This window comes from Centruroides sculpturatus, unplaced genomic scaffold (assembly GCF_000671375.1).
Source record: "Centruroides sculpturatus isolate CEXI.00-Female unplaced genomic scaffold, Cexi_2.0 scaffold560, whole genome shotgun sequence".
NCBI lineage: Eukaryota > Metazoa > Arthropoda > Arachnida > Scorpiones > Buthidae > Centruroides > Centruroides sculpturatus.
The window spans coordinates 12,637-25,473 of record NW_019384914.1 but is presented as its reverse complement, the minus strand read 5'-3'; the positions used below and the strand labels follow the sequence as shown (position 1 = coordinate 25,473).

Sequence of the window (12,837 nt, the reverse complement as noted above, 5' to 3'; positions counted from 1 at the left end):
TTAATATAGTAATTAATATAAATTTATAAATGCTTATATATATATATATATGCATTTATAAATTTATATTTATATATATATAAATGCTTATATAACTAATTTTAAAATTAACTACTGAACTTTAAACACATAAAAATACAGTAATTAGTTTAATATGCACATTATCTGTGTTGAAAAGACAATTTGAAGGGGTATGCTAGTTATGCAATGCAGTGGATTATACACCAATTTTAAATTTCAATTGCAAACTCATAACTATGGACAATGGCTGATACAGGTTATGCAAAAATTTTATTTCTGTTCTAGCAATTTTCTGCAATTTATGTTCTTGTATTAGATACACAAAAATATGATTAATTTTATCACAAAATTCTACTACTGGGGCTTTACACTTTGGTCAGGTATTTTTATTTATTATTTAAAAAGTTTTTCAGTATGATTATTGTTTAGATTTTGTTTTCAGTCTGAAAGTAAAAATCAATCACTTTTATTTATATTTGAATTAATGGCTGGTTTTGCTAACTTTCATCATTCGTAATAGTTGGCGTAACTGTGCTTATGATAGATAATGCACAGTTTCAGTTTTCAAAAATTAAATTAATTAAAAATTCAAAAATTAAGATAATTCATTAATTTAATGTTTCATTAAAAAGTTCCATTTCGCCAACATTCTCTCACTGAATTTAACAAGCCACTTCCTAACAGCTTTCTCCCATCAAATTAAAAAATGTAATTAACTTCTCATAGTTCTTTTACTTCAAATTCTTTTTTGTCAAGTCCAACAACTGCAATCATTGCTTAACCAAACTCAAAACAAGTAAAAACTTCAAATTACACAAATGTAGAAAAGAATGTTTTTATTGACTTGATTCAAAAATATAAAAGCATAAATACAAAAAATGTAATTATAAAAGAAAAAACCATGGGTAAAACTTGCACTTGATTTTAACAAATGCAACTATTATTAAAAGAACAATAAAGTGATCACCATTCAAAAGTTCAAAACTGTCTGTTCAAACAGTAAGTATTTTTTTATGGTTCTACATTTTCGATATACAGTAGAGCATCAATTATCCAAATATCAATCAACTGAAAGCATTCCAGTTGGCAAATTTAAATTTCCGCTAGTGCTGTGGCGCTGCAATATTTGACTATGCCTTGGGCTACTCCAATATTATTTTTGTTGGTGTGCGGGTCTTAGCCGGCACACTGGCGCGACCATGAGAGGGTACTTAAGGACGCGCAAGGATTTGAATGAATTTCAACATGGGATAGGTTAATATATTTTTTTGTACATAATCGGTTATCTGAAAAATTGCTTATCCAAACAACCCCAGTCCTGAACTATTTTGGATAATCAATGCTCTACTGTACTAACATACAACAGTTTTGCATTAAACTCCATCATAGTTCAGTAACTTGATTTAAATATTAGAACTTTAAAGATCTGATTTTTGAACCATTAAAATAATGGGTAGTTTAATGCTTCATTACCATTAAGAAGGTTTTATGAAACACTTACTTGTTAATCAGGTATAATGCATATGTTATATTTTAATGAAGTTTTATGAAACTAGTCATAAATGTTCTAAGTAAAGCCTGAATTTTATTAATATTGTAACTTTCAATTGCTAGTAGATCAAATATCAATATTTAAGCCAAATGGCTTTTCACTTGTCTGATATCATTAAGAGCATTTGAAAATGTGAAAAAATCCTTCATATGCTAAAAACGGTCATTTGCTATTGCAATTTTTCTGATAATTCTCCTCTCTTTATATAATAACTTTTAGAAAACTATTCAGAATATTTCGTTTAGAATCTAACTGTTAATATTCTCCTATTTTAATTTGTAGTGCTCTGCCACTTGTTGTTGTTCAGTCCTGCATGTATATATTGCATATATCATTGTACAGTACCTAAATTTGCAGTAGTTTTTTTTCCCCCCTTTTATTTTAGTTTTGTTCATTACTGTATTGGGTTCTTTTTTTTTACGTTATTATATTTTGTGGTCAACATGTGACTTTCCCTTTTCCTGAACCACCTTTTTCACAGGTGTGTAAAGGGAGCCTTGGATTGGTTGCGGACAGCAAAAGTGAGGTATAAATAGAAGGTCCGGGTGTGAAAAAGAAACTTTTTTATTTCTCTTGTTTGGTCCTCTTGTCTTGGTTGGAGCTATTGTGGAGCTATGAAGAAGGCACGTGTGTAGAAGGAAGGAAGCCACTCAGAATACAGGAGAAAGGAAAGGGACTATAATCCAATCCCATTGGAGACTGTTAAGAGAATAACGGAGTGAAGAGAATCGGAAGTGGAAGTATTTGAAGGATCGTCCCGAACATTATTTTTCATTTTTATTCACGAGCGATAACTATTGGGGTGGATGTCCTTGTCCAAGTACGAAATTCTGTGAGTTCATGGTTCTCACTGAACCTTTACCTCTTATTGGTTGATTTTTTTTGTTTGTTTAACCATCGTTATGTGTTAACGTGGAGGATTGGAAAGTGAAGGTATGCGTGCTCTTTGTTCACGGAACACGTGAGAAAAAAGGAGCTCTGCATTAGAGGTTGTATGAGCCCTTTTGTTTGCTGAGCATGTGTTTGTTCTAAATAAATCCTTTTTTGTAAGCTGACTTTTTTGTAGACTAGTAGACCTTGGTCTAGCTTAAAGGTCACAACAAATTCTACACAACAAATATTGATAGATAGACTCTCAAACTACATCAATGATGTCATGGACATTGCAGTTTTTCAAATTTATATTAAAATATATTTTATTACTTTTAAATAAAACAAATAACATGACAATAAACAAAACTTTTGTTGGTATTTGGTATTAGTAGACATTTGTATTTTTGACACAAAGTTTATGAGATTTGGTCTTAGTATTCTGTTTTTCATTTCACTTATTTTATAATTACATCTAAAATGAATCACTAACATAAGTGAAATAGAAAAAGCAATATTTTAATGTTTAAGATAATACCTTTTTAACTGAATATTCAATGTCATATTTTTGAAGGCTGCTCTGAAGGAGTAGTTTATGCAAAGTTTTTATTTCCATTCACCTATAGAATAAATTAACACCTTCACATTTCTGACAAAATTTGTTAAATTTAATGTAAATTAACATTTTCAACTGTCATTTAGAGAACAGAAATGGAGGATACAACACACTTGATGGTGGTTGGCTAAACTATTTAATGTTTTTGGAAAAAATTCAACAACTTTGAGTTGTTGAATTTTTTCCAAAGAGTTGTTCTGAAAACAACTCGAGAAGCAACGCAACAAGATCCAAATGATAACAGAACATATTCAATAACTTCCCTAATTGCTAAACAACAATCATCGAGAACCAAATCTCTAACTCAGGTAATGTGCTGTTCATCAGTTGAAGTGGATGGTCTACCAGAGCATGGTTCATCTTTGATGCATTCTCTGCCTTCCTCGACCATCTTGTACCACTCAAAACCTTTTGTTTTTGATAGATTATCATCATAAAAGGTTTTCACAGCATTTCCAATGTTTATGTAGCAGGATTTCCACTGCAAAATGAAATTTAATACATGTTCTTTGCTCAATTGCACTGAACATTTTGAAAAATCACAAGCACAAAAATTTTTTACAAATTGCTGAATTGCTGTTAGTTGTCAATGAAAGTCATACCAAATGATGATGGCTCACTGTTGCGTGCACACAGTTTAAATGAACCATTTCCAATACTTTTTGATCACAATAGTACTTAATTGGGACCTTCAGTCACTAAACTTTCCATATTTGGTGTTGATTTTCATCTATCTAACTCCATTCTTGAGATTAAAAAAAAGATAGACTTTCAGACAGACAACAGTGGAAATTTACACATTCCATTTATGAGCTACAATTTGAAAAATGCAGCACATAAATGGAATTAAAATTGTGTGAACAAATAAAAAACATTCCATATGTCATGCTGTTCTAAAAATATATAATTATTTTACTTGTCAAAATTCACTTTATAACAATGTAAAGAGTAATGAATTTATAGCTTATTACAGTAGTTTCCAAGCTTTTGTGGCTTTCAGCTCTCTTAACCTGTATATATTTGCCCAAACATAAGTCAATGATTTTCTGAATTTTAAGCCTAAAAATCCATTCTTGACTTATATGCATATATTCAATCTCAACTCACACAGTAACTGCAATATTTACTCCAGCATTTGATTTAATAATCACACAAATATTATTTTGACCCTATTTAGGGGCTTTCCTCATGTAGTAGGTCTGTTTCATCAAACTAAACAAATACAGAATAAAATTAAAAAGCATTCTACAAGAACATTCCATTGGCATAGTGAGATAATTTGAAAAGAACGTTTCCCCATGGAATTTAAAAGGAACTGTATGGGAGAGGAAGAACACCGGTTACAGGCAGTGAAGTGAGGTAATTTATCATTTCCAGTGTTATAATTTCTATATAGTTTATCTAATTAGTGATGCCGGCTAATAACTATCAAAGAACGCTCGTAAGCCTTACTAAGGCCAGAGCGAGATGGGAATTCCTATCTGAATGCAAAAGAAATAAAGTCTTACCGATGACGATATTCAGGATCAGACTGCCACCAGGGAACGAACCGTTACTAAAGAGAATCAAGAACATGTGCTTAAACAGAGCCATAAGAACAACCAGGAAACTTATCTTTTCTAAATTGGCACAACTGATAAAAATTGAAAATGCCCTTTTCGACATCAACATAGACAACCTAAAGAAAGAAAATGCCAGACTGGTTGCCTTCCAAGAAAAGCTCTCATATTTCTGCAAGAAGAAATATCAAAAGAAACTGCGGTGGATCCTAAAAGTACAATCAACATATGAATGCTCGTCTCTGTCATTTCCGTTCATTAATTGGGACAACATACAGCTTCCCTCATACGTGACGAAGTACTACAGTTGGGCCCTAAATATGCACCCCATCCGATTTCAGATAAAATTGACACCATCCCTGAAATAGAAGCATTATTGGCAGGCTCTCCAGCCATAGATAAGGAATTCTACCGATGGAAGATCACTCATACTCTTAAAAATTCCAAGGAAGCAAAAGAACAAAAACAAATAAGAAATAAGGTAGAGCGCTCTCGCAGATGAATGCGCACAAATAATATAACTCTCATCAGAGCAGACAAGGACAACTCGTTGGTCCTCTTGAAGAGAGATACCTATAATACACTAGTGGAAAACCATATCTACAACACTCAATGCAACATCGTCACCGCCAATGCCGTCAACAACCTACAAGCCAGGGTAAAACGCTTCGCAAGCTCTAAACTAGCGAAACGACTGGGAACGACCAACATTGTTACAGCCGCACCTGACACCCCCAGAATGTTTGCGTTTGCAAAAACGCACAAACCGGGAAGAGAACTCAGACCTGTGGTGGACAAGGCCAAAACACCAACCATTAATTTAGAGAAAGCTACACACAGATTATTAGGACCTCAACTAGACGGATACCCACACACCATAACCAGATCGGCAGACCTAGTCAACATCCTTAAACAGATATTGACACTTCCGAAATTCATAACTGTCTTGGACTTCAAATCTTTATATCCTTCCATCAATCTCCCATCGGTATTTTGTGCCATTAGAGATATGCTCATGCAAATGATCCAAAATAACACGGTACAACATGACATCCTAGAAATGTCACATTTGCTCTGCCACAACTCTTTCTTCAGATTCAACGGAGTCACTTACCAACAACAACGTGGTGTACCCAGGGATGACATTCGAAATATTTAACAAAGAGTTCGCTAACAGAAAATTTTTCCTTAACAATTTTTTTTTTTCACTCAAATAGTGCATCGGAAGGCTCTAGTTTAGTAGTGTTACAGAGTATAATACGTATATTTTAATATTTTTAAAAGAATCAAACCATTGAGAAATGTCACATATGTTTAACAAGGTTCGGAAAACTTTGAAAATGTTAACAACGGGTTCGGCCGAACCTGTGCGAACCTGCTGAATATCACCACTGGGTGTACCAATGGGAAGCCCAGTCGCAGGAGACCTCTGTGAGATTGTGGTGAGGAAACTAGAATCGGAATTCTTACCATCTCAACTCCCACACATTCTTCTATACAAAAGATACATCAATGATATCCTTATTCTATGGAAGAAGATCCCAAATATCTCGACGCTAATCAACTCCATCAACAATAATCCCTATGGATTAACGGTTGAAATAGACCAAGCCCACCCTACCCAAGTGCACTTCTTAGACATTAACATCAAAATAGAGGGATCATCCATCAATACGGAGGTGTATCATAAACCAACTGCTCAATCTTTGTATATACCTGCAACATCATGTGACCCACCACAGTATAAGATGGCAGCATTCAACACTCTAATCAAAAGAGCATATTCACATTCCTTGTCACAATCAGCTTTCAATTCTGAAATGCGACGCATAGAGCAAATAGCTAAACAACATGGCTATAACAACATCTTATGCAAGATAAACAACAATGTACTCAAACAACAATCCAAAAACACCTCTCGTTCCAATGATTCCCTGGTTAAGTACATACCAATCACGTACAACCCGGCACTTAAGGCCATATACAACCAGATAGCCAAGAAAAAGAATGTCCGCTTGGCATTTAGGAGGTATGCCACAATATTTGATTGGCTTAGAAATGGAAAAGACTCTCCAGACAGCAACAGACTTCCGGGAGTATACTCTGTGCCCATCATAGATCATAGAGACAACAGGAAAGTAATTTACATCGGATCCACTAAACACAACTTAGTAACTAGAATCAAGGAACACAAAGTGGACATCCTACATCATAGAAACAACACCGCCTTAGCGGTATACTCATCCGACCCAGAAATAGAGCCGCTATTTCCTCTAACCTGAATTATTCATACCACGTTCAGCACACAACACCTCATCACACAACAGAGGCTAGAGGCCTTATACATTTGCCTTAACACCCTCAGGAATAAGCACTGCATTAACTTCAAACAAGAAATGAAGATATCAACAGCATGGGAAGCCTTCCTCAATAAATCTCTAAAGTAACAACATACAAATAATGCGCAAGTCTACAATGACGCCATCGGTAACACGTGACAACGTTCCACAAAGATTTTCCAAATAACGGTTAATTCTAGACTGGAAATTCGAATTCATATAGCGAATTCCGTAGCGCCTGAAGAAAAACCAAATTAGGTTCGAAAACGTTTGCAAAGTCCTTCGTATGAGAGAGGAAGAACACCGGTTACAGGCAAGGAAGTGAGGTAATTTATCATTTCCGGTGTTATAATTTCTATATAGTTTATTTAAAAGGAACATTTTCATATGAGTTTTCAAAAATAAAATTGAAATGAAATAAAATCTTTTAAAATACTGAACTTATTATCATTAAGAATTCTGTGAATAAAGAATGTATTTCCACGCTGGCAGTAGTATAAGGCTATCACTGTTATGCACATTCTCAATCGAGTAGCTCTATAAATATTCATAGCCCCAGGCTACTCTATCGGAAATGTGCATAACAGTGATAGCCTTATACTAGTGCAAGCGTGGAAATACATTCTTTATTCACTGAATTCTTAATGATAGTAAGCTCTTTATTTTGAAACAATTTATTTTATTTCAATTTTACTTTTTGAAAACCCATATGAAAATGTTCCTTTTAAATTCTGTATGGAAATGTTCTTTTTAAATTATGTCACTATGCCAATGGAATGTTAATGTAAAATGCTTTTTAATTTATTTTGTATTCATTTAGATTGATGGAACAGCTGTGCTACATGACAAAGGTCCCTAACTGGGGCCAAAAACATCTTTGTGACCATTAAATTGAGTGCTGGAGTAAGTACTGAGGGGTCTGTGTGAGTTATTGACTGATATTCCAGCTTTATAAGTTTATATTAAATCTAAATACAAATACAAAATAAATGACCATTTCATGCAGGCTAATCATGTTCCTGATGTATTTTTTGCCAAAAATAAACTATGGTGTGATATTCTTTGTAAATAATTATATTCTTATATTAAAATAATCTTAAACTATGGTGTGACATTCTATGCTCCATATTTCACTCTTGCAAGATTACAAAAATACCCATATTACAAAATTACAGGTAGCCGGTGTATTTTCTTAATAGATGGAAATGAACTGTTGAATGAAGGTTAGGCTAAAGCAAAAACCAACCCAGTCAAAATGAGTATCTGAACATCCTTGTAGAAGCTTTGATATGAAGTTCACGCTTGTGTGCATCAAACACACTGAGAAAAACAACAATAGCATGTAATTACATCAACACACCTGGATTATTTGCCAAGCATAAATTGTTTTATTCTCAAACATTTTCGACCTACTCAATATAGGCCATCCTCAGGCTTACAATAAATCATTCCAAAATGGAATGCATTGTTTTTCAAATATGTTTCATTTTAACTCTTTAGCGACAGGGTTACCAATCAATCCCATTGTTAAGCAAAACCACGAGGATACTGATTCGTTGGCACCCTAGTAAAAATCAATTTTTGTAAAATTTATCGACAACAGATTTCACAAATTTGTGTCCAGGTGGTGTTTTGTTGATTTAAAAAATGTTAGTTAATGCTTTTTTTCTCTCAATTTATATATTTATAATAGTTTTTTATTTCATTTTTAGCATATTAATGCAATAATATTACTATATTACGATCATTCATGCTGTAATAAGTTCATTCAGCTATAATAAGTCAATGTATAATAAATATTCAAGTTGTGACTTTCAGTTCTGACATTTTATATATTTTTTCTTTTTAACTAAAATATCTGCAAATGTTACATGTATTACTACTGGTAATCATATGTTTATTACAAAAATTTATATTTTAGTTCAATATGAAGTGAATAAAGTGTATTAGTTCATTATATTAGTTGATAGCAGAATAAAAGTTTTGATTCCAAACAAAGGTTTGATATAATGTGTGATAATTTTAGAACGAAAAACCATACAAGTATAAATGTTATGTAGAATCATACAAAACAATATTTGATGTTGTTCTGGCTTAGTGCCAGAAACAAACTATGTAACCAGAGATTGTTAATTTTGGCAAAATGTTACAAATTTTCACATTTAGATGTCAGTTCTGATATATTACTTTTTTAAAAAATTTTCTATTGAAATGCATTTAAAAATATCATATTTATAGCTGAAGATATTAATAAATGTATGTGATTTTTTTCATATAAATATAACAATAATTTGATTTTTGGCAAATTTTTTAAATAACATCACCTGACTGACCTTGACTGACCTATATTGCCCTCGGTAAACAAGATGAAGGGCGTGGTCAGTGGTCTTAAGAGAGTTAATTCTACTGATCTCCTTGAGGCAGTCCTAAACGTTGTTACAGTCTAAAAAAAGCTGATAATTTATATTTATATGGGTCATTGGACCAAGATGGTATACAGAGAGGAGCATACGTGGGTTTTAAATACATTGCTGTTTGTACATTTCGTTGTTTAAATCTTATATCAATGTCCAAAAAAATGGAGATTGGTATAGTTTTTTTTGTTCTAATTTTTTAGTTTTAACCCAATATCTACAGTTTACTAAGGAATGATAAAGATTGCATAAAAATGGAAGAGAAAGCGAGAGTTTATAAAATGCCACTTGAAAACCAACAGTTAGGAGTTGCAAAGGATTATGTGGGTGTAACCAGAAGAAACCTGGCGACATGTCTGCGAGAACACAAATACAACGTTGATAAAGGGCACAACAACACAATATTAGCAATTATGGTACAGACAGAAGGAGCGATTGTAAAATGGAATGAAGTAAAAGTCATTAAAATGGTTCATTCCCCATCCATTGCGTTGGAGATGGAAAAGATGGAAATACACAAAAGTAAAATGAAAAACCATTGCCTAAATGCCAAGGATGCTAATGTGCTTCCAACAGCGTGGAAGTATGATAAAAAAAAAAGCATGGTACTTAAAAACCTTAAAGCTTGTAATAGTTATACAGTACTTAGTCATTGTTTTACATGTTTTATTTATTTATATTATTTTTATTGTTACAGTAGAGCGTTAATTATCTGAATCAATTGGGAACTCAGGTTGTTCGGAAAACCGATTTTTCGGATAACTGATTATGTACAAAAAAATACATTATTGATATAATATATTAGTATATCCCATGTTTAAATTTTTCTCCATTGCGTGTTGTTTTGCATTAAATTTTCGTTGATGTTAAGCATAACAAAATATTTTATAATAATAATCATGGCTATTGTATCATTAAAAATTATTTTTTTATTTTGTACAAACAAAATAAATATATTGAAAAATATAAAAACAAAAAAATTATACTTTAGAAATTAATCTAGTATCAAAAATATTCAATTCAGCATGACACAGTCTGACTGGAACGCTTTGGTTGATCGGCATTCGGATAATCGACGCTCTACTGCATTTAATTATTATATTTACTTTATGATTTATTTAATATACACAATTATTGTAAATTAAAATCTTTTAAACTTGAAATGAAACATATTTGAAAAACAATGTGTTCCATTTTGGAACGGTTTATCGTAAGCCTGAGGATGGCCTATATTAAGTAGGTTGAAAAAGTTTGAGAAATAAAACAATTTATGCTCTGCAAATAATTCAGGTGTGTTGATATAATTAGTTGTAGTTGCTGAGAAGGAAGTGGATAGTAACAATAGCATGGTTGTCCTTATGCTCAGTGTGTCTGAGAAAAACATATGCGACTCAAGAAAATAAAGTCCTTACTGAAACAGTTTCATCAGATATGTAAATAGCTTCATGGGCCTAAATTTGGTTGTTTTGAAAAAAATGACCAACAGGTGGTAGAGTTTGTGCATGAGATGCATTGCAAAAGCATGGCAATTATAATGAAAGCAGGGCTGTGGAGTCGGAGTCAGAGTCGTGGAGTTTTGGTGTTTTAGCCGGAGTCGGAGTCGTCAAAAAATCCGCCGACTCAGACTCCTTTCTACTTACCACTTTTTATATATATAAAATGGAAAAGTATTGTAATCGTGTCAAATTTGACCCTCCAAGTTTTTTTTTGCAAATCTACACGTTTGGAGACCTCCTGAATACCTCAAAAAAGTCAATAAAGGGAAAAAATTAGCATGCATGTGTGTGTTGGTGTCTAATTTGTTTAATTTGTTTATTTTCTGTTTTGAGATATTAATACTATTAAATTTTGGTTCTTAATTAAAGGTCGACAGGGTGAAGACCTAAAAGTGGTCATGTGTCATATCTCTTAATGAATATTTTACTCGATATTAGCGTTCAAAATTTTAAAAAATAAAATAAAACTCATCTCTACTCTCAGAGTAAGCTTTTTTGCCATTTTATAATAATACAGTAAAACCCGTTAAGATGTTCTCGCCTAAGATGTTAGAATGTATATGGGACACAATTTAGTTCAACCAATTTGACACTTAATAACTAACTCCAATGTTAAACCATCTGACTTCGATTCTGACCACTCTGACCACAGAAATTATTAGGCTTCAAACAGGGTGAACAAAATCATGCCCCCACACACAGTCTAACATCCACACATATAAAAAAAACCTTGAATCTTTTGTATATCTTAAAATTTCAAGGTGCCCCGAGTCCAAAAATGTAAAATTTGGGAGGGGTCATTTTTTTGACCGAGCACTACACTTTCCCTCTGTCGTATATAACAGCCGGAAAAGTAAAAATTATCAAACACATATTTATATATTACTTAGAGAAGTCTTTTAGCTTTGGAATAAAAAGTTTCTAGCTTTACCTTTATTAGAACTCTATTTACTGAATCTTTTATTCTGAGGCCACATGATGACATCAGAATTTCTGGGTCTCTTTCGGTAACAAGTCCGCCCCTGGTCAGAGTCGGAGTCAGTAGATTTTTACGCGACTCTACAGCCCTGAATGAAAGTCATACAGACATACATCCAAGAAATCATAGAAAAACTTGATATTCCTAAGTAAAGCCAATTTTGACTTTACAGGCCTATACATATACATTCATACATTTTTTTTATTGAATTGATGAACAAAATCATGCTTACATGATTGTTATACCAAGATAAGAAAGTAAATTTGTATAGTTTAAAAAATTAAATAAAAGAACAATTAAAGGAAGACAAACAACTGAGCAGTACACAAAAGAAAATTTAGAATTCATGTGTAAAATGATAATGAAAAATACAATGTAATATTATTACAAGTTTAGCTTGAATAATAACTTGTGTATGTAATAGTAGATATTTTAGAATGTTTTCATGTTAATACCATTCATAAAAATTAAAATTACTATTTACAAAATTGCTGCATTATTACATACTAGTAGTCCAGGACACCCCCTAGTAGGCATTCTAGCAGCAGCAGTGTCATTCCATAGCAGCGTTTCTCAAAGTGGGCGATAACGCCCCCTTGTGGGCGCTGGAGGCTTTCAGGGGGGGCAGTAGAAGGCTCAAAGAGAATTGGGGAGCGTTAAGGAAATTTAGAGGTAATAGAGGGGGACGGCAGACAAATTCTATATATAAAAATTCGATGGAATATATATAAAATGTTGACATTTTATATATTTTTTATTTTTTATTGAAGGTCACAACTTGAATATTTCTAACACATTGACTTTTATTTTAGCTCAGCGTTTCTCAAAGTAAGCAATAACGCCCCCTTCTGGGCGATGAATAGATCTAGGGGGCGCTGGAGGCAGGGTATTGAACGGTGACCAAAGGCAAAATTGGGGCTGATAAGAGGAAACATTGCGTTTAATGGTTTCCAGATGATGAGAACAATGTACAGTAAGGGCACAAAGTGTG

At 32.9% G+C, this 12,837-nt stretch overlaps 1 protein-coding gene across 1 annotated transcript in view; it reads right to left on the bottom strand.

Moving 5' to 3' along the window:
• Positions 1–12,837, bottom strand: part of LOC111631710 (serine/threonine-protein phosphatase 2B catalytic subunit 3-like) — a 91,508-nt gene that overhangs the window by 67,198 nt on the left and 11,473 nt on the right. The gene's annotated exons all lie outside the window — the stretch shown is intronic.